The 26,092-nt window shown below is 40.3% G+C and overlaps 1 protein-coding gene across 3 annotated transcripts in view; it reads left to right on the forward strand.

Annotated features, from left to right (window-relative positions):
- The first annotated feature begins 1,089 nt into the window (after positions 1–1,089).
- Positions 1,090–26,092, forward strand: part of PXYLP1 (2-phosphoxylose phosphatase 1) — an 86,478-nt gene continuing 61,475 nt past the window's right edge. For 2 of the 3 annotated variants that reach the window (XM_060767904.2, XM_060767905.2), the window contains exon 1: positions 1,092–1,179. The gene's annotated coding sequence lies outside the window, so the exon portion shown is untranslated. Of the gene's footprint in view, positions 1,181–26,092 lie in introns of all 3 variants that reach the window. The other variant, XM_067465959.1, reaches the window with a different exon arrangement.

Raw genomic sequence — 26,092 nt, forward strand, 5'->3', positions numbered from 1 at the left:
TTTCGCAGGTTTATAGCAGGGTTGGGAGGACAATAGCTTTATAAACAAGCACTTTGGTATCCCTACGGATAACCCTGGTCCACAAACACTCTGTGCTACATTCGGGAAAATGCTGCACTTGCAGAGCTCAGGCGGTGTTGTATTTCAGTGTCAATGTTGACTTTTGTGGAGAGGTGGCTGCCAAGGTAGTGGAAATGGTCAACATTTTCTAATGTTACACCATTCAGCTGTATTTCTGGTATTGGAGAGGGATTGGCTGCTGATTGCTGGTTTTCTCGATGTTCAATGAGAGGCCGAGCTTCATAGAATCATAGAATCAAAGAGTTGGAAGAGACCTCATGGGCCATCCAGTCCAACCCCCTGGCAAGAAGCAGGAATATTGCATTCAAATCACCCCTGACAGATGGCCATCCAGCCTCTGTTTAAAAGCTTCCAAAGAAGGAGCCTCCACCACACTCCGGGCAGAGAGTTCCACTGCTGAACAGCTCTCACAGTCAGGAAGTTCTTCCTCATGTTCTGATGAAATCTGCTTTCTTGTAGTTTGAAGCCATTGTTCCATTGCGTCCTAGTCTCCAGGGAAGCAGAAAACAAGCTTGCTCCCTCCTCCCTGTGACTTCCTCTCACATAGTTATACTTCTATGCTTCGAAGTGCAAAACACCTGGAGGGACAAAGTTTGCCTTTGTAATTTCAAACAGTGAAGATGCGGCCACTCCCTCAGCCAACAATTTTGGACCCTCGAACATTTTAGATCCCCCTCCTCTTCCTAGGCTCCTTGAGGAAGCCTCCGAGCCAAGCAGGAGGAACCTTCGCCTCGGGGTCCGTGTGCCCGCGCGGAGCCCTTGGGCAAGAACACTCCTCCTAAGTGAAAAAGCCGCTTTGGCTTTGGGTTCGCTCAGAACACGCACGCACTCCCTGCGGAAGGGGCGGGGGAGGAGGGAGCAAGAGAGAAAGAGAACGAGAACGGTCGGTTTTGCGCAGGCGCAGTTACCCTCGCGGGCCTCCCCCGCAGGCCGACAGAGGGCGCTGCCTGAGAACCCTCGAGGGCAGCCAATGAGAGCGAAGAAGAGGCGGAGTCATTTAAATTAGAAGACGGGGCATTATCAGCAAGAGGAACCAGCGCGTCGGGAGAGAGGAGGAAGCGGCGGGGGAGTCGCACGGCGTTGGCAGCGGCGGACCAGGTAGGGAACTGTGCCCATTGCCGCCGGCTTCTCTTCCTTAGCGAGCCTGGCTGACACTTTCCCCACGAATGTGCCTCCAAAATAGACGGGGAATTCTTATCTTGGGGCGATACAGACCTAGTCTATGAGCTTCTTTGCTTTCAGACGTGAAGCCTCCACTCTTTCCCCGACTTCTTCTTCTTCTTCTTCCCTTCTACGCCTTTCCCTCATCATCACTCTTGTTGTCTTTCTGACCATATTATAGATACTTTTGTCTGCAAATACACCTCTCTTGGGCTTTGTATTTTATGTCTCCAAAATACATTGCATGTGCTGAATGGGGTTCTTTGCATTCAAACGTGAAGCTTCCCATTCCAGTTGTCTTTCCAGACTTCTTTCTTTCCTTCCAAAAATCTTCTTTCCCTTCCTCCTTCTTATCTAGGATTTCTTTCTGAAGGAATCTCAAGCGAGGTTATTATTTTCCCCCCTCCTGACTCTAAACTGCACTTCTGACGATACTTTGGAAGGCTCGCATCCTGTTTTGCTGGGACACCTTGGGAGGCGAATGTGGCAACAAAGACACCATGTCTGCCTCCCTTTGTGTCCCAACAAGACATCTTGTTACAATGTGATGTCGAAGGCTTCCGTGGCCGGAATCACTAGGTTGCTGTGAGTTTTCCGTGCTGTATGGCTGTGTTCCAGAAGCATTCTCTCCTGACGTTTTGCCTACATCTATCGCAGGCATCCTCAGAGGTTGTCAATAGACCCCACAACCTAAGGGGATGGCTGCATAGATTGCAAAAAACCCAGGATTGCAAAATATAGTCTCATGGCAGGGTTGTTGTGAGTTTTCCAGGCTGTATGACCATGTTCTAGAAGCATTCTCTCCTGACGTTTCACCCACATCTGTGCCAGGCATCCTCAGAGGTTGTCAACAGACCCAACAACCTCTGAGGATGCCTGCCATAGATTGCAAAAAAACTCCCAGGATTGCAGAAGATAGTCTCATGGCAGGGTTGTTGTGAGTTTTCCAGGCTGTATGACCATGTTCTAGAAGCATTCTCTCCTGACGTTTCACCCACATCTGTGCCAGGCATCCTCAGAGGTTGTCAACAGACCCCACAACCTCTGAGGATGCCTGCCATAGATTGCAAAAAAACCCCCCAGGATTGCAAAACATAGTGTCATGGCAGGGTTGTTGTGGAGTTTTCCAGGCTGTATAGATTTGTTCCAGAAGCATTCTGTCCTGACATTTATCCCACATCTATGGCAGGCATCCTCAGAGGTTGTGAGGTTTTTTGGAAACTAGGCAAGTGAGGTTTATATATCTGTGGAATGTCCAGGGTGGGAGAAAGAACTCTTGTCTGTTGGAGGCAAGTGTGAAAGTTGCAATTGGCCACCTTGATTAGCATTGAATGGCCTTGTAGCTTCAAACCCTGACTGGTTGCTGCCTGGGCAAAATCCTTTGTTGGACGAGGAAAGAGGGCAATGTGTTGTTGAAGGCTTTCATGCCGGGGATCACTGGGTTGCGGTGAGTTTTCTGGGCTGTATGGCCATGTTCCAGAAGGATTCTCTCCAGGACCTCACATCCTCTGAGGATGCCTGCCATAGATGTGGGCAAAATGTCAGGAGAGAATGCTTCTGGAGCATGGCCATATAGTTCGGAAAACTCACTGCAACTCATCTTGTTACAGGTTGTGCCACCCTTGGTGTGTGAGAGAGGTTGTGGAATAGCTCCTCTTTGTATGTATGGAATGAGATACTGTGGAGATGACACTCAGGTCTGCATACATTCATATATATTTCATATGCATCTTGTACACATAACCTGAAGGTAATGCTGTACAGTGTTTTTAATGAAACCCCAAACCATTAGGAAGTAAGTCTCCCATGTAGACAGTTTTGGGGTATTATAGATTTTGAAACTCTGGATAGGAAGCTATAACAACAACAACAACAATGAGTTGATATGAATTTTCCGGACTGTATGGCCATGTTCCAGAAACCCTTTCTCCTGACATTTTGCCTGTATCTATGGCAGACATCCTCAGGTTTGTGAGAATGCCTGCCATAGATGCAGGCAAAATGTCAGGAGAGAATGCTTCTGGAACATTGCCATACAGCCCAGAAAACTCATAGCAACCTAGTGATTCCAGCCATGAAAGCCTTCAACACTACAATAACAATAATAAAACTTTATTTTGAGATCGCCCTCGCTCTCAGGGGGACTCAGGGCAGTTTACACACAGGGATAGGCAAACATTCAGTGCCTTAAGAAGTACAAACCACACTAGGAAAAATACAAAATAATGCACAATAATAACAGTAAACTAATAATAATAATAATAATAATCTCAACATGTTCAAAATTCATTTTTTTTCTTGGTCTCTTTTCAACTCATTCTCCCTTCTGCTGGCATTCCTGAAATCCTGCAATGTATTTTAGGGGGATACTGTGTGTATGGAGTTCTTTGCATTCAGTGAAGCCACCACTCCACAGGCAGCTTCAGTTTATTTCCCCTCTGCATTTCTTCATTCCCTCTTGTCTAGGGTTTCTTTTTGCAGGTATCTCAGGTGAGGTAATATTTTTTATCTCTTTTACTCCAGCCTGCGCTTCTGACAATAGTTTTGAATGGATGTATCTTTTGTCTGGGACACCTTGGGATAGATGTAACAAAGACTCACTTATGTGCTTTCCTTTGTGTCTCCTATATTGTCTGAACAAGACATCTTGATATCGGTTGTCTCCTTTATCTGGAATGTTTGGGATGAGAGGTATTTTGAATATATGTGTATTTGTGTGTGTGTGTGTGTGTGTGTGTGTGTGTGTTGGTTTTGGAATATCTGTATTTGAATATATGTACATAATGAGATACCTTCGAGAGCAGATCCAAGTCTAAACATGAAATTCTCTGATGGTTCATATACACCTCATACACATACCTTGAAATTAATTTAATACAATATTTTAAATAACTTTGTGCATGAATCCAAGTTTGTGTACATCAAACTAGCAGAAAGCAAAGCTGTCATTATTTCAGCCACTGAGGTAGATAATTTTGGATTTTGAGCATTTTGGAATTTTGGATGTTGTTGTTCATTCGTTCAGTCGTCTCCGACTCTTCGTGACCTCATGGACCAGCCCACGCCAGAGCTCCCTGTCGGCCGTTACCACCCCCAGCTCCCTCAAGGTCAGTCCAGTCACTTCAAGGATGCCATCCATCCATCTTGCCCTTGGTCGGCCCCTCTTCCTTTTGCCTTCCACTTTCCCCAGCATAATTGTCTTCTCTAGGCTCTCCTGTCTCCTCATGATGTGGCCAAAGTACTTCAACTTTGTCTCTAGTATCTTTCCCTCCAGTGAGCAGTCGGGCTTTATTTCCTGGAGGATGGACTGGTTGGATCTTCTCGCAGTCCAAGGCACTCTTAGCACTTTCCTCCAACACCACAGCTCAAAAGCATCGATCTTCCTTCGCTCAGCCTTCCCTAAGGTCCAGCTCTCACATCCGTAGGTTACTACAGGGAATACCATGGCTTTGACTAGGCGGATCTTTGTTGCCAGTCTGATGTCTCTACTCTTCACTATTTTATCGAGACTGGACATTGCTCTCCTCCCAAGAAGTAAGCGTCTTCTGATTTCCTGGCCACAGTCTGCATCTGCAGTAATCTTTGCACCTAGAAATACAAAGTCTGTCACGGCCTCCACGGTTTCTCCCTCTATTTTCCAGTTGTCAATCATTCTTGTTGCCATAATCTTGGTTTTTTTGACGTTTAGCTGCAACCCGGCTTTTGCGCTTTCTTCTTTCACCTTGATTAGAAGGCTCCTCAGCTCCTCCTCGCTTTCGGCCATCAGAGTGGTGTCATCTGCATATCTGAGGTTGTTAATGTTTCTTCCAGCAATTTTCACCCCAGCTTTGCATTCATCCAGCCCCGCACATCGCATGATGTGTTCTGCATACAAGTTAAAAAGGTTGGTTGAGAGGATGCAGCCTTGCCGTACGCCTTTCCCAATCTTGAACCAGTCTGTTGTTCCGTGGTCAGTTCTGACTGTTGCTACTTGGTCCTTGTACAGATTCCTCAGGAGAGAGACAAGGTGGCTTGGTATGCCCATCCCACTAAGAACTTGCCACAATTTATTATGATCCACACAGTCAAAGGCTTTAGAATAGTCAATGAAGCAGAAGTAGATGTTTTTCTGAAACTCCCTGCCTTTCTCCATTATCCAGCGGATATTGGCAATCTGGTCTCGTTCCTCTGCCTTTTCTAAACCCAGCTTGAACATCTGGCAACTCTCGCTCCATGTATTGCTGGGGTCTTCCTTGCAGGATCTTGAGCATTACCTTACTGGCATGAGAAATAAGGGCCACTGTACGGAAGTTTGAGCAGTCTTTCGCATTTCCCTTTTTTGGTATGGGGATATAAGTTGATTTTTTCCAGTCTGATGGCCATTCTTGTGTTTTCCATATTTGCTGGCAAATGGCATGCATCACCTTGACAGCATCATCTTTTAAGATTTTAAACAGTTCAGCTGGGATCCCGTCGTCTCCTGCTGCCTTGTTGTTAGCAATGCTTCTTAAGGCCCTTTCAACCTCACTCCTCAGGATGTCTGGTTCTAATTCATTCACCACACCATCATAACTATCCTCAATATTATTATCCTTCCTATACAGATCTTCTGTATAGTCTCGCCACCTTCTCTTGATCTCTTCAGCTTCTGTTAGGTCCCTGCCATCTTTGTTTCTTATCATACCAATTTTTGCCTGAAATTTACCTCCAATGTTTCTAATTTTCTGGAAGAGGTCTCTTGTCCTTCCTATTCTGTTGTCTTCTTCCCCTTCCATGCATTGCTTATTTAAAAATAGTTCCTTATCTCTTCTGGCTAACCTCTGGAATTGCGCATTTAACTGGGCATATCTCCCCTTATCACCGTTTCCTTTTGCTTTCCTCCTTTCTTGGGCTACTTCCAGTGTCTCAGCAGACAACCATTTTGCCTTCTTGGTTTTCTTTTTCTTTGGAACGTACTTTGTTGCCGCCTCCTGAACAATGTCGCGGACTTCTGTCCATAGTTCTTCTGGGACTCTGTTTACTAAATCTAGTCCTTCAAATGTGTTCTTCACTTCCACTGTATATTCGCTAGGAATGTTAGTGAGATCATATCTAACTGGTTTGTGTATTTTCCCTGATCTCTTTAGTTTTATTCTAAATTGGGCAATAAGAAGTTCGTGATCTGAGCTACAGTCAGCCCCAGGTCTTGTTTTCACCAACTGGATGGATGTCCGCCACCTTTGGCTGCAAAGGATGTAGTCAATCTGATTTCGGTGTTGACCATCTGGTGAGGTCCATGTATAAAGCCGTCTTTTAGGTTGTTGGAAGAGAGTATTCATTATACACAGCGAGTTTTCCTGGCAGAATTCTATCAGCCTGCGTCCCGCTTCATTTTGTTCTCCCAGACCATGCTTGCCTGTGATCCCAGTTGTCATTTGACTTCCCACCTTGGCATTCCAGTCTCCTGTAATGAAAATAATGTCTCTTTTTGGTGTATTATCCAGTAGGTCCTGCAGATCCTCATAGAACCGATCTACTTCTGCTTCTTGAGCAGCTGTGGTTGGGGCGTATATTTGGATCACTGTGATGTTGAAAGGCTTTCCTTGCACTCGAATTGAGATCATTCTGTCATTTTTTGGGTTGTATCCAAGCACCGCTTTAGCGAATTTCTTATTAATTATGAAGGCTACTCCATTTCTTCGATGTTCCTCTTGTCCGCAGTAGTAGATCTGGTGGTCATCTGATGTGAAGTGGCCCATTCCAGTCCGTTTCAGTTCGCTGACCCCCAGAATGTCTATCTTTAGTCTTGACATCTCACCAATAACAACATCCAATTTGCCCTGGCTCATAGATCTTACATTCCAGGTTCCTATGGTGTGTTGATCTTTAGAGCATCAGATTCGTCGTTCGCCTCCAGTACCGTCGGCCGCTAGCCTTCCTTTCGGCTTTGAGCTAGCTGCATCATCACATCTGGGGCTAGTTGAACTTATCCTCTGCTCCTCCCCAGTAGCATTTTGGCCATCTTCCGACCTGGGAGTCCCATCTTCCAATGGCATACCGACATATCTCTGGTTGTACTGGTCCATTTAGTTTTCTTGGCAAGGATACTGGAGTGGTTTGCCATTGCCTTCCCCAGGGATCACGCTCGGTCTGACCTCTCTGCCACAACCGTCCCGTCTTGGGTGGCCCTTCACGGTTTCGCTCATGACATCATTGAGGTGCTCAAGCTCCAGCGCCCCGACAAGGCGGTGATCCTTTGCTGGAGATCACCGCCTTCGAGATGTACTAAATGTACACAAAACTCATTATTTTTTGTGATCTCTGTTTGACCCATTCTTGGTTCTAGTGGCATTGTGTGGACTGCAGTCCTGCATCTACTTATCTATTTAACAGGGAAACCCTTTGAGTTCCATGGGACTTTCTGTTGAATATCCAGGTCTAAATCTCTCTTTATCTTGGCAATTTGGTTTATTTGTAATTTTAACCGATATGTATTTTAACTTGTTATTATATGATGTTTTTAGATTGTACTATTAGCATTGAATCCTTGCTGTAAGCCGGTCTGAATCCCTCTATGGAGGTTGAGAAGATCGGGATATAAAAGTTTTAAATAAATAGTAGTGTCCAAAAGTGTTTTAAATTGGTGAAGCAGATGGCTTACTTTGTGGAAAGCCCTCGGATACCTTGTAATGGTGATGTGCCCTATGCTATTTTTTTCCTTCATATGGTGACTTTATAATCTTGCTGTGAGGGCTTCATATCTGAGGATTAATATCTGACTGGGATGAGGCTGAGGTTTGAAACTCTTAAATTGGGCAGACTTTTTTTGGTATCTTTATGACATGAATATTTTCCACCATTCAGCTTCGCTGTGTAGTACGTACAGTTTTCATCAGCTCATTCAATTTGTGTCTTTCACCTGAGTGATCATTGTTTCCTGTTCTTCTGAGCTGGCAGTAGATGAGTGGAGCTTGACACCATCTGGGGAATAGCTTTGTCTGTGAAGAAAGGAGGAGGCGATCCAAGTAAAGAGTGCTTGTAAGATAGTAACGCTTACTGTTGATCTGTCTTAGCTAATCAAGTCTAATATGTTGAGAAACCATACTTTGGGATAGCTTTACAGGCTAAAATTCCATCTCTTCCCTTGTGGGAACAAAAAACCCCAAACAAATACAGAATCAAGTTTATCACCCAAAAGCACAACTGAGTTTAAAGCATTTTCTCTTTGCTGGAGGGACTCTATAATAGTCTTTAAAGCTTTGACAATCCTTGAATCATCCGAAGATCCACTTAAATGCCACAGTTCTTATCCACTGTGATTTACACCTCAATTGTGCCAGTGACTTCGGTGTACAGAAGCTTTTTCAAGTGTATGTAGTTGAATTATTTCCCAGTTCATTCCAAATGTAGTTTTGTTGTAATTTCCTTTTGGAAAAGACTGAATTGTTATTATATGTGCTTTCCTGTCGCCAGGCAGATGCTTTCAGTCTAAGGCTTTCAGTCTAAAGTTCAAAATATTTATTAGTCTTCTGTGAAAGAAGCAGTAGAAGAAATCAATGGACTAAGTGGATGTAGTAATGAAGGGATGTGAAGGTATTGCAATTGATAAAAATTATTCTGCTGGTAGTTGAGCATCATACCCTGCCTACTTGCACTCTTGGAATTCATTCTATACACTTTTGCTACATGATGTGGTAGAAGCATGAAGTATGCTATCCAGGGCAGAGCCAAGACATCAAATGATGACCTTTGTTTAGCCAAATCAAAATTTATTGTACCTAGTCCAGCATTGAAGTTAGTCGTATACCAAGAGCATATAGCCTGGAATAGCTACCCCACTCTGGTTAGCGGTGTGCTAAGCTTTGAATGTAGGCATCTCTTTGAATATAAGACAGCACCTGAGGGAAAGTAGCACTTAGTACTTCTTCTGATTATGTGTTAGTTTCCTGTTTACTGGAGACTCCATGAGGTAACATTTAGAAATGCAATTCTTCTACTGTATTGTCGAAGGCTTTCATGTCTGGAATCAATGGGTTGCTGTAAGATTTCTGGGCTGTATTGCCATGTTCCAGAAGCATTCTTTCCTGATGTTTTGCCATAGATGCAGGTGAAATGTCAGGAGCAAATGCTTCTGGAACTTGGTCATACAACCCGGAAAAGTTACAGCAACCCAATTCTTCTACTTATAAATTGAAGTGGCACTCAAATTGTGATGCCTCTTTTTTGTCTGATTTATATACAGAGCTGAAAGTTAATACAATGGCCTGTTACACTTGATAGCTTCTTACAAATAGAAAATCAGCCAAGCAAGAAAAAGCCTAAGCTGTGGGTCTTCTGTTCAGTGTTGCTAATTTTCTGTTTTTAGGAAGTAACATTTTGTCCTGCCCACATAAAGGAACACTTAAATTTTTCACATGTATCTGAGATGTTACAGCTGTTACCTAATTCCTTCCTCATTCTCTTCCATGTGTAGACCAAGCTTTACCACTTATGTTCTATTTTGACATGTATCAAAAGAGGATTAGAGCAGACAGAATGTGTAGTGTGAGTGGGATAACAAGTAAAATCTTGTTAGGTTTAACCTTATTCTAAAACAGGTGACTGTCACAACTAGTGTATAACATCATATCGCTTCTTAGCTATGCTATGTGTAGCTTTCTAATTAGTTTGTGATACTGTTATAATTGGGTAATATAGAATATTTTCACAGGGATCCCATTAACAGTTCCTTTGAGGATTACTAGATTAACTGGGTTGTATTAAAGAGTTTGATATTCATAGACATGTCCATTAAATAACAAAGGAGCAAAACAGTGCCATAGCAGAGTTCTTCCAATCACACAAGCATGAATTACTGTACATACTCATCAATGAGTCTAGAAATGTTAGTCAAAAATTGACACCCCCCCCCCCTGGGTTGAACTGTTGATGGGTTAATGTAATAATAATAATAATAATAATAATAATAATAATAACTTTATTTATATACCGCCCTATCTCCCAGGGGACTCAGAGCAGTTTCCAAATATGCATAAATACAACAGATATACAGAATGAAACATAAAACATGAGCACAAACTATTAACATATATAATTAAAATCAATATAAAAACCAGTTCTTCTCTTTAAATTGTATTAAAAAGTAACAATCTCTGAGTTGAGTAGTGAAAGGCAAGAGGCTTAATCCACCCTGAACAGCCTAGAAGAAGCACCGACCCCCCTCTGGTGCCACTTCAAGGCTTTATGAATGTCTGGGGAAATAGTGGCAGTGGCCAGGGATGGCAGGCCTCCAGAGGCTGATCCTTCTTCTTTTTGTGGAGTAACTCTTGACTGACTTATGGGTCATATCAAAATCCATAATTCTGGCCTCCAAATCTGCTCTTGACTTTATACATGAGGTTGACTTATACAGAAGTATATATGCCAGGTGTTTGTGGGTGCAACAGGTTTGTGCTGAATCTAGTGTAATGGCACTACTGGTTCATGGCCATTGTGTGTTAAGGAATAGCATTAGAACAGTAGTCTAGCACTGTTCATACCTTATAATTGTAATATTAGCAACATAATTGCAAAGAAACTTCCTGTTGATTTTGCTTTTGTGCAACATATTTATGACTAGATTACAACATGGATGGCAGTCTTGTACCTTCAGAGGATGTAGGGCTGCAACTTACAACATCCCAAATCAGCATATTGGTTAGTAAAGGTTCATAGGAGTTTTAGACCAGAAACTTCCAAAGGACCATACTTGCCCACTTCCGGATTACAGAATAGCTGTTTGTATTTTTCCTGCTTTCCAAACTCTGAAGTGTTTTTCACCAGTTGTGGGCACCTCCTTGTGTGTTCTAAAGTTAGTCAAAGGGAATGAGTCTTTCAAAAAGCCAAATGAGTATGTTAAAATTCTAGTGAGTGTGTAATGCTATGTAATCATTTCTATTCTAAAACTGATTATTCCCACAGAACTGTTCTCTACTCACTGCATGATTAGAGTGATTTTCTAAAATTGGATGGATTTCAAGTTATTTAATACTTGAACTAAAGGGTATAAAATGGAACTGCAAAAATGGGTAGACAGATGCTACATTCTCTTCTTTACCTTCCTTTCAAACCTTAGTTGACACATAAAATGAATTTGAATCTTTGATCAGTAAGTTTTACCAGACTGATTACCCTGTTAGCTTTTCTTTCAGTTATAGTTTTATTTGTATTGTAATATGTGTTAATATTGATTTTGCACATATGAAATGTAAAATTTTTAAATTCACTCATTTTGTCATTGATGAATTTGGGCTTTGTGCCCCCCCCCCCCCGACAGTCATGAGAAGTACGCTTTATCCTAGTTTTGTTGTCTAACCCGGTAAGGATTTGGTGTTCTCTAGCAAAAAGGTGAGCATGTGTAATGGTTTGAGCACTGGAATATGACTCTGGAGACCAGAGTTCAAATCCCTACTTGGCTGTAGAAACCCACTGGGTGATCTTGAGCAAGGAACACATACCCAGTCTCAGAGGAAAACAACCCCCTGTATCTGAACAAATCTTGTCAAGAAAACCATGTGAAAGGTTTCATTTAGAATAGCTACAAGTTAGAAACAATTTGAAGGTGCACAAGAACAAACCAATCTGGACAGGGCTGTAGATAGAATTCTTTTGGGGAGGGGTTGAAAATTTCATGGGGAGGTTGAAATCTGCCTCCTAGCTCACGCTGAAGCAAAGAACACAGCAGGAGGCAGAGCAGTCTACAGTCTGCAGCTCCGCCCCTGTCAACCACCTCCACCAAGTCTGGCCTCCTTAATGAGAGCATTCAACACTCCCCCCCCCCCTCCAACTTGGTTGCTTCGCTACATCAGCTATTGCTGCAAGTAATGACAGTGTGAATAAATTGCCAATATTTGCTTGAGATAGTGCTTGCAGTTCTGGAGGGACTCTTAAGTATTGCGTCTCATAGACCTGACATGGGGATTTGGTTAACCAATTGAAATTCATGAGTAAACCAGTTTTTTAAAAAACCTGAAAAATTTCGGGGTTTAACTCTCTTCCTCCCTCCCCCCCCCCCCCCCCCGGCTACAGGCCTGAATTTGGAAATTGTTCTTTTATGAATTAGGAAGGGTAGAAATTTTCTATTTATGTATGCACGCAGATACCCTAAATGTACCTGATCTTGGATCAATTCTGATTAGCTCTTCTATGGGAGATCCTTAAGGAATATCAAGCATGGTAGGTCATATTTCAGTGGGAGGAACTTACAGAACTTATCTGAATATTCCTTGCTAAGAAAAACTTACGACATCCATGTGGTTATCATGTCATGAAGGTATATACAGACATCATTTTGTTTCAGTAATTGCTCAACCACATTTTTAATCACACAATCAGGTTTTGTGTGGTGTAGGTCACTAACTGGTCACTGCAAGGGGGCGATGGGACAGAAATGGCATTGATCACCTTAGTGAATGATCTACAGAGAGTGCTAGATAGAGGAGTGTGTCCCTACTAGTTCTCCTGGACCTCTCAATGGCTTTCAATACCATTGACCATGTTATCCTTTTGAGCCATCTCTCCAGGATGGGGATTGGGGGCACTGCTTTACAGTGGCTCCAGTCATTCCTGGAGGGTCAGACCCAGAAGGTGGAGCTGGGGGACTTCTGTTTGACTCCTTGACAGGTGGCTTGTGGGGTCCCTCAGGGTCCAGTTCTGTCCCCCATGCTGTTTAACATTTACATGAAACTACTGGGAGAGATCACCTGGAGTTTTGGAGTTCAGTGGCAAATTTATGTGGACAATACCCTAATCTATTACTCCTTTCCACTGAATGCCAAGGATACCATCCTGCTCCTAAACCAGTGCCTGTCATCAGTGATGGATTGGATGAGGGCTAATAAATTGAAATTAAATCCAGACAAGACAGAGGTACTCCTGGTCAGCTGGAAGGCAGATCAGGGTATGGGATTACAGCCTGTGTTGGATAGGATCACACTCCCCTTGAAGACACAGGTCCGCAGTCTGGGTATGATCCTGGACTCATTACTGACTTTGGAGTCCCAGGTGTCAGCAGTGACCAGGAGTGCCTTTGCACAATTAAAACATGTGTGCTAGCTGCACCCGTACCTTGAGAACCAGATCTGGCCATGGTAGTCCACGCCTTAGTCACATCCTTCTTAGACAACTGCAATGCTCTCTGCAATGCAATGGGCTAAATACAAAGTCCTGGTCATTACTTTTAAAGTTCTAAATGACTCCCGTCCAGGCTATTTGACTAATTATATCTCCTCTTGTAAACCAACTTGAGATTCAACCTGCATTCATTCTACAGTGTAGCTTCACCTTGAGGCTCAGCCTTAGAGAAAAGTATGCATGGCATGGAGCTGAAAAGGAACAATAAATATTGGTGCTATGTAAATTATTTTGGAACTATGAATTTTAATTCAGGAAAAGTAAATTGATGATTAAACATGTAACTTGTCAAGCATATCAATCAAACTTATTTAGTACAGTTGTGAGAATTGAAAACAGAATAAATCATTTGAAGAAATAAAGCAATCCTAGCAATAATTTGTCTTTTCTTGGAATTCTGTACACTGTTTTATCGGAGTCTTTTGATAGCTAACACAACTTTTGTTTATACTTCTGTTTTATACCTTTCCTGTTAATATTGTCTTCTGTCCCATGTGAGGACTGCTGACCTTTACTTAGTATACATTATTGTGTAATGAGAAGCTGTTCAAATATTGCATCATCTTCTAGTGAAACTGTTATCGGTATCTACCTTCGGGTTTATTTTTATTTATTTTTTGCTGTTATTGACATTGGTGGTATTCCATCTTCAAGTCTAGAATATTTGTTTTCACAAATGTTTCAGATTAAAGGGTTTCAAAGGTGTATGTGTATATATTAAGCCTACTCTGAATATTTCTGTAGTATTCACTATTTGTGTAGTAGAGTAAGCATAAACTTCATCCCATTTAGCAATTCCTTCTGGTATATTGCTACAGAATTGTCATTGCTTCTCAGTATAGCATGTAAAACATGTTTGTTTAATTGCTTTCTAAAGAAGTTTTCTCAACAAGTTAAGAAAAAAAATACAAATGGATTGCCTAGCTTGGGAAATATTTGACCTATTTCTATGTGGCAACATTAACCATTAGCTATTACATATAGTAGATAACTGATGAGCAGTGGCCTTTTTGAGACTTGCATGTGAGTCCCTCTATGGAGGTAGAGAAGATCGGGATATAAAAGTTTTAAATAATAAATAAATAAATATTGTATTCTGCATTGAATTTTGCCATTTACTTTGCTGTGAACTCCTTGGAGTCCCCCGGGGCAAGAAAAGTGGCATATAAATGAAATAAATAAATAAAATTTTAAATGGTATATCTAACACTGGTTCTAGTAGGCAAATAAAGATGGGACTTTCTTTTCATAAATATAGCTTACTATATATGTGTAACATTTTAAAATTGCTGATTTTTTTTAAAAGGAAAGCTTTATTTCTTGGAAAACAGTTTGCAATATGTGGAATTTCTTGCATATTTTATTTTATTTATTTACCATATTTATACCCCGCCCTTCTCACCCTGAAGGGCGACCCAGGGTGGCTTTACAGATTGGCAACAATTCTATGCCATATAAAATAAACATTCAGTTAAAATAAACAATGGAATTAAAAACATCTTAACTTTCCTTGTCTTAACACACCCTTCCAAGCTATTTTTTGTAGAACAGAATTTTTGTGAACGTTTTCAAATAAACACAGGAACAAAAATCTATGAACTTTTGCAAGTAGGTGCATCATCTAGTAGTACAACACTGGCACAAGAGTCTCTGAAGATCATATAGCTCAGATTTGATCAAAAGTTATGAATGCTTTTTTCCCCTGAACTAGAACTGTGTATGAGGAGATTGGTAAGACCACACCTGGAGGAGCCCTATGAGGAGCAGCTTAAAGAGCTGGGCATGTTTGGCCTGCAGAAGAGGAGGCTGAGAAGAGACATGATGGCCATGTATAAATATGTGAGGGGAAGTCATAGGGAGGAGGGAGCAAGCTTGTTTTTTGCTGCTCAGGAGACTAGGGCACAATGGAACAATTGATTCAAACTACAGGTAAGGAGATTCCACCTGAACATGAGGAAGAACTTCGTGACTGTGAGAACTATTTAGCAGTGGAACTTTCTGTCCCAAAGTGTGGTGGAGGCTCCTTCTTTGGAGGCTTTCAAGCAGAAGCTAGATGGCCATCTGTTGAGGATGCTTTGAATATGATTTCCCTGCTTCTTGGCAGGGGGTTGGACCAGATGGCCCATGTAGTCTCTTCCAACTCTATGATTGTATGATTCTATGGTTAGTAAAAATGATTTGAGGGCACACCTGATGGAGGGAAACAAAGTCTGTGAAATTGCTTTTATTTAATATGCCCTTTGCATCTTGTAGCTGGTTCATCTGTTTCTGTAGAGTAAATAAGTGAAAATCAAGATGATGATGTGTTTATTTTATCCCTTTATGTATATCCCTCCATTTTCCCTACAATGGGATTCAAGATGTCTTGGAACATGTTAAAAATAATCCAGGTTGAAAACTAAACAAAAACATTGAAGAAGTATAAATATTCAAGTTATTTAATACAAAATATAAAGTTAAAATTATTACAACACTCTAGAACAGAGTTTCTCAAACTGTGCTCCAGCAGACGTTTTGGACTTCAGCTCCCTCAATTCCTAACAGTTGGTAAACTGACTGGTATTTCTGTGAGCTGAAGTTCAAAACACCTGGAGGAGAAACACTGCTCTAGAATATATGCAAACCACAAAACAGGACAACACACAATTAAAAACCTATCACAGTTAGTTTCTAAAAGCCTGATGGGAAAATAGTATTTCCAGTTGCTGACAGAAGGAGAGCAAGCATGGAGTTTCAAAGTCTGAAAGCAGCTGCTGAGAATGCCTTGTTCTAATCAAACAACTATGTGAAGGTTTTGGGACAAAAAGAAGGTCCCTCCTAAAGGTTTCATACCAAGAGAAAAGTCAATCAATCTGAGAGCTCTAATAGGCAATATGGGGCACATCTACACTGACCATTTAACTGGTATTGAAGAATACTGTTTGGGTGTGCAGATGATTAGATTGTAAACCCTTGAACCAGTTTGAGGCATGGATGGTGATTACACATAACACAGAGGATGGCCTCAAACAGGTTCCAGGATCCACAGTAACAGTTGCAGATTTTTTTCCCCACAACGATCCCCTCTGGCATGTACATGTACACATCAGTGGAGTGAATTGGGTATCTGAATAGCATTCAGATTCTGCTGAGCTAGTTTACTATGCAGTGTGGTTTATACTACAGCATGCTGATGCACATTAAGGGCATCATTTCAAACTTTCCCCCAACTTTGCTTGTGTTGGATTATTGGGCTTACAACATGCTGCAGTGCGCTTTCATGTTGTGCATGGTCTAGCGATCACATTTCAGAGATAGTTTGAAGTTTCATTAAATTGTCAGTGTAGGTGAGGCCATGGTCTTTTAAATACTCTGGACCCACACTGTATAAAGATCTGTAGATCATCACAAGCACTTTGAATTGTATCCAGAAACAGCCTGGAAATCAGCGTAGCTGGTAATGTGGGTATGGAATGTAACTTTTTGGCTGGAATTATCCCTCATAGGGAAATAACTCTCTTTAGGCTATCTAATAAAAAATTTAAAAGACCCTTTCAAACTCTGTTCGGTCAAAAGGGTTTGTCCCAAATGTTCATGTCATTTGATCAAAGGATGCCAAATCAACACAAAGGTACCCTTAGAGATTTCAGTCTGGTTGAATGGGCATGGAATGTAAATTGGCTAAAATTGTTGCCCATAGAGAATATTTCTCTTTTGTGTGCCCAACTAGCACCATAAAAGTAAAAGCTACTGCCAACTTCCAAATCCTTTGTATTTCTGCCCATGCAGCTCCAATCACAATGGAGATCTGATGTCTTTTTGTAGCTTATCAACCATGTAAATGTGTCATTTAAAACAAAGTAATTGTTTGGTTCTGTTCCCCCATCCACACTGTAAATGTGTGGTACAAGGAAGAAAGAAAACAAGGATTATGACTCTTTAAAAATCAGCCTGTGGGTAGAAAATGCTGTGACCATTTCAGCACCTTCTAATATGTGAATTATTGAAGATATATATGAAAGCATATCCTTAGTCTATTTTGCTAAAAATTTCTTTCAAAGAGGATTAACTTGATAGAGGACTATAACTTCAATTAAAACCAATTTTATAGAAGATTTTCTAAGACTATCAAAAGCCTTCTAAGCTGATTTGATTATTATGAATTACTTTTGAGTTTTAATGTATGAATTTGTACAATCCTTCAGCATGGAAATCCGTGCATGTTATCTTCCCCATAGATGTATTTTGAAATTGTCATTATACTTTGAATTAAATGAAACTCCAAGGTTCTGAGGTGGGAAAGATTCTGAAATATGATAGCATTTCTCAAACTAAAACGTTATCATGTCACGAAGATGGTTGTGGTGGCTAGTTGTCTCATCATAAAAATATACATGTCATATTTGGTTATAGGTGTGCGTAAGCCAAATTCCTTGGCCAACAGACTGTTCTCATATCATGAGGATCCATGTTGCAATGGTAGAACATTCTTCCTTCCTTTTCTTTCTTCTCATCTTTTTCTCCCTCCCTCCTGCATTCCTTCCCTTTCCTCCTCTTATCTTACCCCCTTTCTATCCTCCATCCATATTCTCCTTACTTCCTTTTCATCTTCCTTTTTTTTTCTTTTCATTCCATCTTCCCTCCTTCCATTTTCTCTGTGTCCTCCTTTACTTCCAATCTTCCCATCACGCATCTCTGATGTTACTTTCCATTGCTGGAGGATTTGGTGATTTAACACTTTTTATTTTTAGAGAAGGAATTCTAAGCTCACACCAAATGCAATGCACACCTTTTTAGAATAAATTGTAAAGAGTGTGCTTCTTGCTGCTCAGCATTACATTTGCCAGCAAATACTTTTTTGGTTTCAGGGTTTTGAAAATGGAGGTGTGCATTAGATTTGATTGCACAGTAGATTTGTGTAAATATGGATAAATATCTGAAGCTTTATGTAGATCAGTGCTTCCCAGCCTTTTTGTGACCAGGGACCACCACTTTGACCAGGGACCTCTCTTCAACATTTATACCAAAAGGGTTACAAATCAATTTTTGGTCAACCTTAGATTCAGTTTGGTTATTTGGGATGCTGATTCAGAAAATTGAATTGGATAGACCACATCAGTTCTCTTTTCTGTAGAGCCATCCAGTAGTTGTCATCTGCTTGTTCCCAGAAAACCATATTTAATAAGCCTCGGCACTATAAAAGGGTTTAATAAGACCAGTCGCTCTTGTTGCAATGGTGTAGTAACTTTGAGGTCACGGACCATATTTTAGTGCTTGTGGCCCATGGATCACAGGTTGGGAACCACTGATGTAGATACTAAACCACAGATGGAGAGATTGCATCTGCCTCTTAAATTGCAAAGTGGGCACAAATTATCCCAGGCAGTTCTCCAATAAAAACACCCATCTGCCCTTCTATAAAAATGACTAAAAAGTTGAATTCATGTTATTTCTGAAAATGTAGCGGTGTTACCACCACAGAGCTACAAGACTGAAATTTTGCCACAATCATTTCCATGGTTGACCACCCCTCTTGCAAGGGCACTGTAGGCTGTGTATTCCCGTGGTTACTTGGATTTGAAAAGCATATTTGACTTTTAAAAAACTGTAATAGATTGTCATCTGTGTGCCTGTGTTCTACGGTATCCCAATGAGTCACTTGGTAGCAGATACCGGACTCATTTAGAGCTCCTTTGAAATTACAGATTGTCCTCAAATCAAAGAAGCTTTAAAATTTGGCCCAGATGCTTGCAGATAGTTTTGGACAGAGTTCTAGAGAAAGGCTTGTCCATTTTAACTCAACTGATTTTTCTCTCTCTTAGAACAAAACAGCTCATAATTGCCTGGAGAGCCTGGCTTCCTCTTGACTTCAAGTATGTGCGTTTGTGTGAGTGCATGTGTGTGTGTGTTAGAATGAAAGGAGTAGTGTACATTCCTCTTATGAGGTACATAAAAAAGGAGAGTGCAATGATGGGCTGGCTGAGTGAACACCATAGAGGTGAACAAATGTGAGGAAAAAACAAAAAGCAAGTATAGTTGCTATATTACATGGTTGGCTACCTTTTATCTGAATTTTAGCTGCCACCTGATGCCCATTAACACTTTAGCTGAATGTGATTTCTGGCTTTTATTTTAAAAGTCTCTCACCTTTGTTAGAAGGTGACATATGAAGCAATTTTTGTATTCAAAATTCTATAGAAGATTATTTTGCAATTGCAAGAAATAAGTCTTGTGCTCGCTCTTGCCACCTTTTAGTTTGTTTTGACCAATTAGTTAAATCTCTGCTTCAGTTCAGAGGCTTTGATGTTTTGATTTCTTCATTGAATACACATGTACTGTGGTCATCCACATTAAACAGCATTATTAGAAAATGGTTTAAATGGCATCTATATAATAAATAAATAAATAAAAACAACTTTATTTTTGTATTCCACCACCGTCTCCCCAAAAGGACTCAGGGTGGCTTACATGGAGACAAGCCCAATCAACCTAGTTTAAAATATAACACAATAAAATTCATAAAACAGAATAAAACAACCATCGAACAAACAACCAATAGCCATTGTAAACAAAGACTGAGCTTGGGTGGGTGGGCTGGTGCAAATCAGTTGCAAGGACAGGGCTGGTGGATAAAGTACAGAAGCAGATGACACATTAGGAGCAGAAGAGCAATATGAACTAGAACATATCTATGGGCAAGGAACAGTAGTAAAGTGCAAGGGCTAGATCTTGGGTTATACCTGGGGGGGGGGGAGGGGTTATCTGGATAACTGTTTAATCAAAAGCACAGCTCTGTAATGCAAATACTCGAAAAGCCCATGCATGTGTTAAATAAAAGTGGGGCAAAAGTATGTGGCAGCTTTTTCTGTCTTTGTTTCGAAACTGTATTTTGTTTGTTTGTATTGGGAGGTTCATGTCTGTATGTTGCATCAGAAAGGAAGAACAGAGGTGGGAGATCCCTTTTCAGAGTCACTTTGTCTTTCAATTGCATTGTGTATCTATTTGTTCAGATATGAGACATTGAATCCAATTTTACTTACATTTGAATGAACATATAGGATTGCACATTGATTTCCATTTTCAAAAGAAACTATTAGAGTGGGAAGCATTCTATACATGATCTAACTGACAGGTTCGTTTTTGTAGCTTCAGAGGGGCATTATTGAATTCTAACAATATCATTATTACCTAGTGTTATCAGGAATACTTTACATACATACCATAGTGGATATGCTTATCGGTTACTTTATGATTATTATGATGTGTGCAGTAAGCAAATATTTGCATGATATATAGATGTAGCTTCTTGGATTTGGAGATCTAGAATATGATAACAGATACGAGACAAAGGAGAGCAACCCTGCCAGTATACTGAAGGGAGGACAAAGGCGGAGGAAACACCAAATTAGCATTGAGATGGAAAGTGAAATAGACCAACAAGGAAGAAAACATTGGTGGGAAACAGGGAGAAGAGAAAAATAACACATGAAAAGAGAAGAGAAGGAAGAAAGGTTTCTAATACTGAGTGGTTTCTAATGCAAACAAAGCTGGGTTTTGGCTGAATGAGTATTGGCTGGAGAAGATGAAAGGCCTGTGAGAAAGAAGTCTGGGTTGAACTAACAGGGCTTTAAATTTGGGCGACATGTGTACAAGGATTTTTATAAAAAAGAAAAGAAAATTCCTGTTGGAAAAATGCACATGTAAAAGCGCTAGAAGAAAGTTATTTTGAGAATTGAACAAGTAATGCTTAGACTTTTTGAAGGAGAGAGGGTTTTGTCTTCAAAGGCTTCTGCTTTTGTTCTGGTATTGCTTAATTTTCTGTGCCCTTGTTGTAATGAACAGAGTAATATAGAGACGTAGAAAATCTTCTACTCTTTCCCACAGTAACCTCTGAATTTTGCAAGATTTTGAAAAGGGCATGGATTTCCCCCCATATTTTCTAGTTCTATTTTGCTGAGATAAGGCTGACAGCTAATTTATAAATTTTGTAATTCAGATTTTAAAATATGTTGTTACATTTGAGAATCATTGTTTGCCTTTTCTTTTCTTTTGTCTAGTTAAAGATGCTAAATGGAATGTCTGCTAATGTATTTTTATGTCCTTTTCAATATTATTGACATGGTTTTATTTCATCAGCATCATCATATGTTATATACATATTAAGATCATAGGAGATAAATATGAATGAAGTTAATTCTTTAGTTGAGAGCCCGAATGTTCTAAAGAGGGGTCCCCAAACCAAGGCTTGTAGGTCGAATGTGGCCCTCCAAGGTCATTTACCCAGCCCTTGCCCTAAACTTTAGACTTAGGGTTGCCCTAAGCCTGAAACAACTTGAAGGCACACAACAGTAACAGTCTTAATTAACTTGACTAACTCATCAACCAAAAGCAGGCCGACACTTCCCATGGAAAGACTGGTAAATTTATGTTGGTTAAAATTGTTCTTCATTTTAAATATTGTATTTTTCTTTATTTTTTGCACTATAAAAAAGATATTTTCATTATGCATAGGAATTTGATCATTTTTTTTTCAAACTATAGCTTGGTCCCCCAGCAGTCTGAGGAACCATGCACTAGTCCTCTGGGTTGTTGTAGGTTGTCCGACCTGTATGGCCATGTTCTAGAGGCATTTTCTCCTGACATTTCGCCTGCATCTATGGCAAGCATCCTCAGAGGTAGTGAGGTGCTTGCCATAGATGCAGGCAAAACGTCAGGAGAAAATGCCTCTAGAACATGGCCATATAGCCCGGAAAACCTACAACAACCCAGTGATTCCGGCCATGAAAGCCTTCGACAATACACTAGCCCTCTGTTTGAGGACCCCTATTCTAAAGGAACTGGATCCTTTCTGATCTTGGAAGATAATCATGGTCAACCCTGGTTAGTAGGTGGGTGCAAAACAAGTCACCTATTGATTAAAGATGGCACCATTAATTTCAGAAGATTTTCATAGGCAAGAAATACTCAGAAGTGTTTTGCTTGTTTCTTCTGCTGAAATTAGTCTATAGAGCAAAGTATTCATTGACAGTCTTCCACTCAAGTGCTGTACTAACCAGTACTGACCCAACTTAGCTGCCATCCACAGATGGGATCTGGTGCCTTTAGGAAATCTGGACCTTTAGGACATTCTCTCCTGTGAAGATAAGAGGGTATATTAAGAAATATGTACATGTGGAGCTTGTGGTCTGGATGGGTAATACCTACAAACCCTGTCCAACCTGCTGTATGGAATGTCTCCATTCCTGCTGCAGTTCAATCCACTGTACATCAAAACATGCTGTTGTGGGTTTAATTTTTTTTTAATAATTTTTTATTGTTTTATCACATTTATTACATACTATTACATTTTGTACATCAACCTCTTTAACATGTTGTTTTGTTGTTTTGCTCTGACATTTCCACCCCTTTTCTCTTTTTTTTTTCCCCCCCTTTTTCACCACAGTGCTCCCCTCCACCCGTCTCAAGCTACCATTCTTACATTTCATCTGTCCAGAATTTCATTTCTTCTTGTGACGGTAATTTTCCTTCCTTATTTTTTAATCCATTTACCACAAATCTTCCCCATACAGCATCAAAATCGCTTTGTTTCCATATACCTTTTTTAACCTTTAATATACATGTCAATTTATCATTTATTGCTATTTTCCATGCTTCTTTATACCACTCCTCTATTTGTATAATTTAATTTTTTTTTCTCACTTGGTTTTCCTGTAGAGCAGGAGGCCTCAAACTTTTTCAGCTACTAAGCCCTTTTTGAAGCAAACGTTTCTTGTGGAGCCCCAATAAATGTTTATATATTATATATAATGTGGAGATATACATACATACATACATACATACATACATGGATGGATGGTGTGGGCAAACTTTTGGACACGGGCAGCATTGCATTTTAAAATTACATAGATGGACAGGCTGGGCCAGCAGTAGATGGATGGATGAAAAAACATGAACAAATTCCTATGCACACTCGCTTATCTCATTTGTAGTGCAGAAGAAAGAAAGAAAAAGAAAGAACAATGCAATATTTAAAATGAACAATAATTTTAACCAACATAAACTTAACAATATTTCAGTGGAAGACCCCAGGTGCCATCCAGTCCAACGCCCTTCTGTCATGCAGAAAACCACAATCAAAACACTCCCAACAGATGGTCACCCAGGATTTGTAATAATAATATTAATAATAAAAATAAAAAGGAGCAACTCCCAGGGCCATCCAGTCCAACACCCTTCTGCCATGCAGTAAAAGCACAAAGCATCACCAACAAATGGCCATCCAGCCTTTTTAGTAACAACAACAACAATAATAGGAGTAACTGTTGCTTCTGTTTCGGCAGCTTCAGACTTTAACTTTCCTACATTTCTCAGGAGGAGGAGGAGGCGGTGGAGGAAAGAAGAGGAAGTGGGAAGCAACATGGTGCCATGGAGTCCCTCACTATCACTCATGGATCCCCAAGGGCTCCACGGAGCACACTTTGAGAACCCCTTCTATAGAGCATAAGCAAATTAATAGGATTCAGTAGAAGCTAGTGATCACTGGATTTGATCCACCACTTATGATTTGCTCTTCACAACAAGGCTTTGGTCTGGAAGAAAAAAAAATCATAACTGAGTAGATTATGTTTCTTTTTCTGGAAAATGAGAGTTATAACAGAAGCATCTAATATAACTTGGATTACTTTTCACACGCATACCAGATGTAACTGCTTAGATGTCACCTTTTAGACATCTGTCTCTACAACTTTTGTGTTGTGATTAGAAGGTTAATTTCACAGATCAGGGTTACTAAGTAGAGACATTATAGGCCTGGTTTATAATACTGACAGACAAAGTTACACATATGAAGAACAATTGTTTATTTAAGTTGGAAATCTTTAGTAGCATCAAAGTAGCATTTTTTATTTTTTTTGCAAAGCAGGCTGTATTTCATAGAGCTTTTGTAAGTACTGTACATATTGCAGCAGTTATTTTCCAAAATTCAGATCCAATCTGATTTTTGGGTTTGTGGCTCAAAGGCTAATTGACCATTAGGCAATGTGTAAGTTCAAGGCCCTATTAATAGTTGCTCAACTTTGGAATGTAGTGTAATTGCACTGGTGTGTATCTATGGTACACTAAAAGTGTAAAGAATCTTGATAAGAATCTTAGTAAGATACTTAATAAGACCGTCGATGTCCTCAAACTTGCAATCTAAGGATTGTGGAAAGGAGGGAAAATTAATTTCACATTTCATAATTATAATGCTTATGATTACAGTAACTATGTCTAAGAGGTGATGGAGGTTTGCCTGCCTGGTTATCTTTTAATGCGGCCAGAGCATTAGTAGTTGGAGGAAGAAAGTGTTCACAATGTTGTGCCTAGATTTGTGGCAGTGGCAGAATTTCACTTTGAAAAGATAGATCAAGATGTATTTCTTTAACTCCTGGGAAAGATTGTTGGAACTGCAGACAGTATTTTGGTCACTCACTTTCAAACAGATAAACGGACACAATCACTCTTGAGTAGGTTTCCCCCGAATGCAGCTTGTATGTTATTTTTATGGGCACTGAAACTGCCAGAATGATGATTTGAGTGGAAAAAACTGTTGGTAGAACACAGGCCAGAGCCCACTTTCCAAGCCTGCTTTGGTGATGAGGATAAAAGTGCAAAGAAGGAAGGGATTTTTTTGCCATCATTGCATCTCAGAATTTTTAATTCTGGCCATCTCTTTAGTGGCTCAATATGAGTTCTTTGCATAAAGCACTTTTCACTAGCCTTGGGTGATATGTCTGTTAGAGTTTCCCAGCCTGGCAATGGTGATCATCACAATGATGTGGCAATATGCCCCTCATTTCCAGGGAGGATATTTTCCCTGAATTTGAAGAGATATGTGTCATATGTAAGAGTTCATGGGTGAAAGCAATTAAGGGTGGAGGTATACAAGAGATGGGTTGCAGCTGGGTGTTTCTGGATATAAGGAGTTAGCCTTGGCACTGATCTTTGGGAGAAAAGTAGTTGTTGCATTTTGGTGGTGGATGTTGTTGGTTTTTCCCTCAGGTCTATTGGATTTTCGGTGTCCTGACCTGTTTCTTGGAATCCTGGAACCTTGAACCTTTGGACTGGCTTTTGACTATGGTATACTCTTGATCCCTGGACTCTGTTATTGAACTCTCAGCATTTGACTATTGGACTGGACCCTTTTGACTATGAAGTTATTTTTGCTATCGGTTTTGCTTATTCTGTAGCTGCGTGTTATCTCTTTGTTTTATATTTTGGACTATAAAAACAGCCAGCAAGTAAGTGCTGTTTTAATTAAACTGTTTGTTTAAACTGGGAATTTTGATTAATCTCTACCTAAACAAGGAAGAGCCCTAGCAACATGACAATATGCAAAACTTGCTTCCCAAGAATACCATCAAGTCCGCTTTTAGGACTGCTTTTAGGATGACGACTGAACTTGGTGATGTGTTTTAATGTTTTTATATTGTTTTATACTGTTTTAATTATATTATGTATATGTATTTATTTATGCTTTTCTTGTTGTGGGCACTGTGCTGTGCCGGTTGTTAGCTGCCCTGAGTCCCTCTGAGGAGGTGAGATAGGATGGGATATAAATGCCCTAAATAAATAAATAAATAAATAAATAAAGTCATGCTGGAAGACTTATAAAATGCCTGGAGAGGGCAGTGCCCAGAAAGAGAAAAGTACAAAGTGTTGGTTTTGACTTTAAATTCCTACACGTTTTGTATCCAGGTTACCT

This window comes from Anolis sagrei, chromosome 3 (genome assembly GCF_037176765.1).
Source record: "Anolis sagrei isolate rAnoSag1 chromosome 3, rAnoSag1.mat, whole genome shotgun sequence".
NCBI classification, from domain to species: Eukaryota; Metazoa; Chordata; class Lepidosauria; order Squamata; family Dactyloidae; genus Anolis; species Anolis sagrei.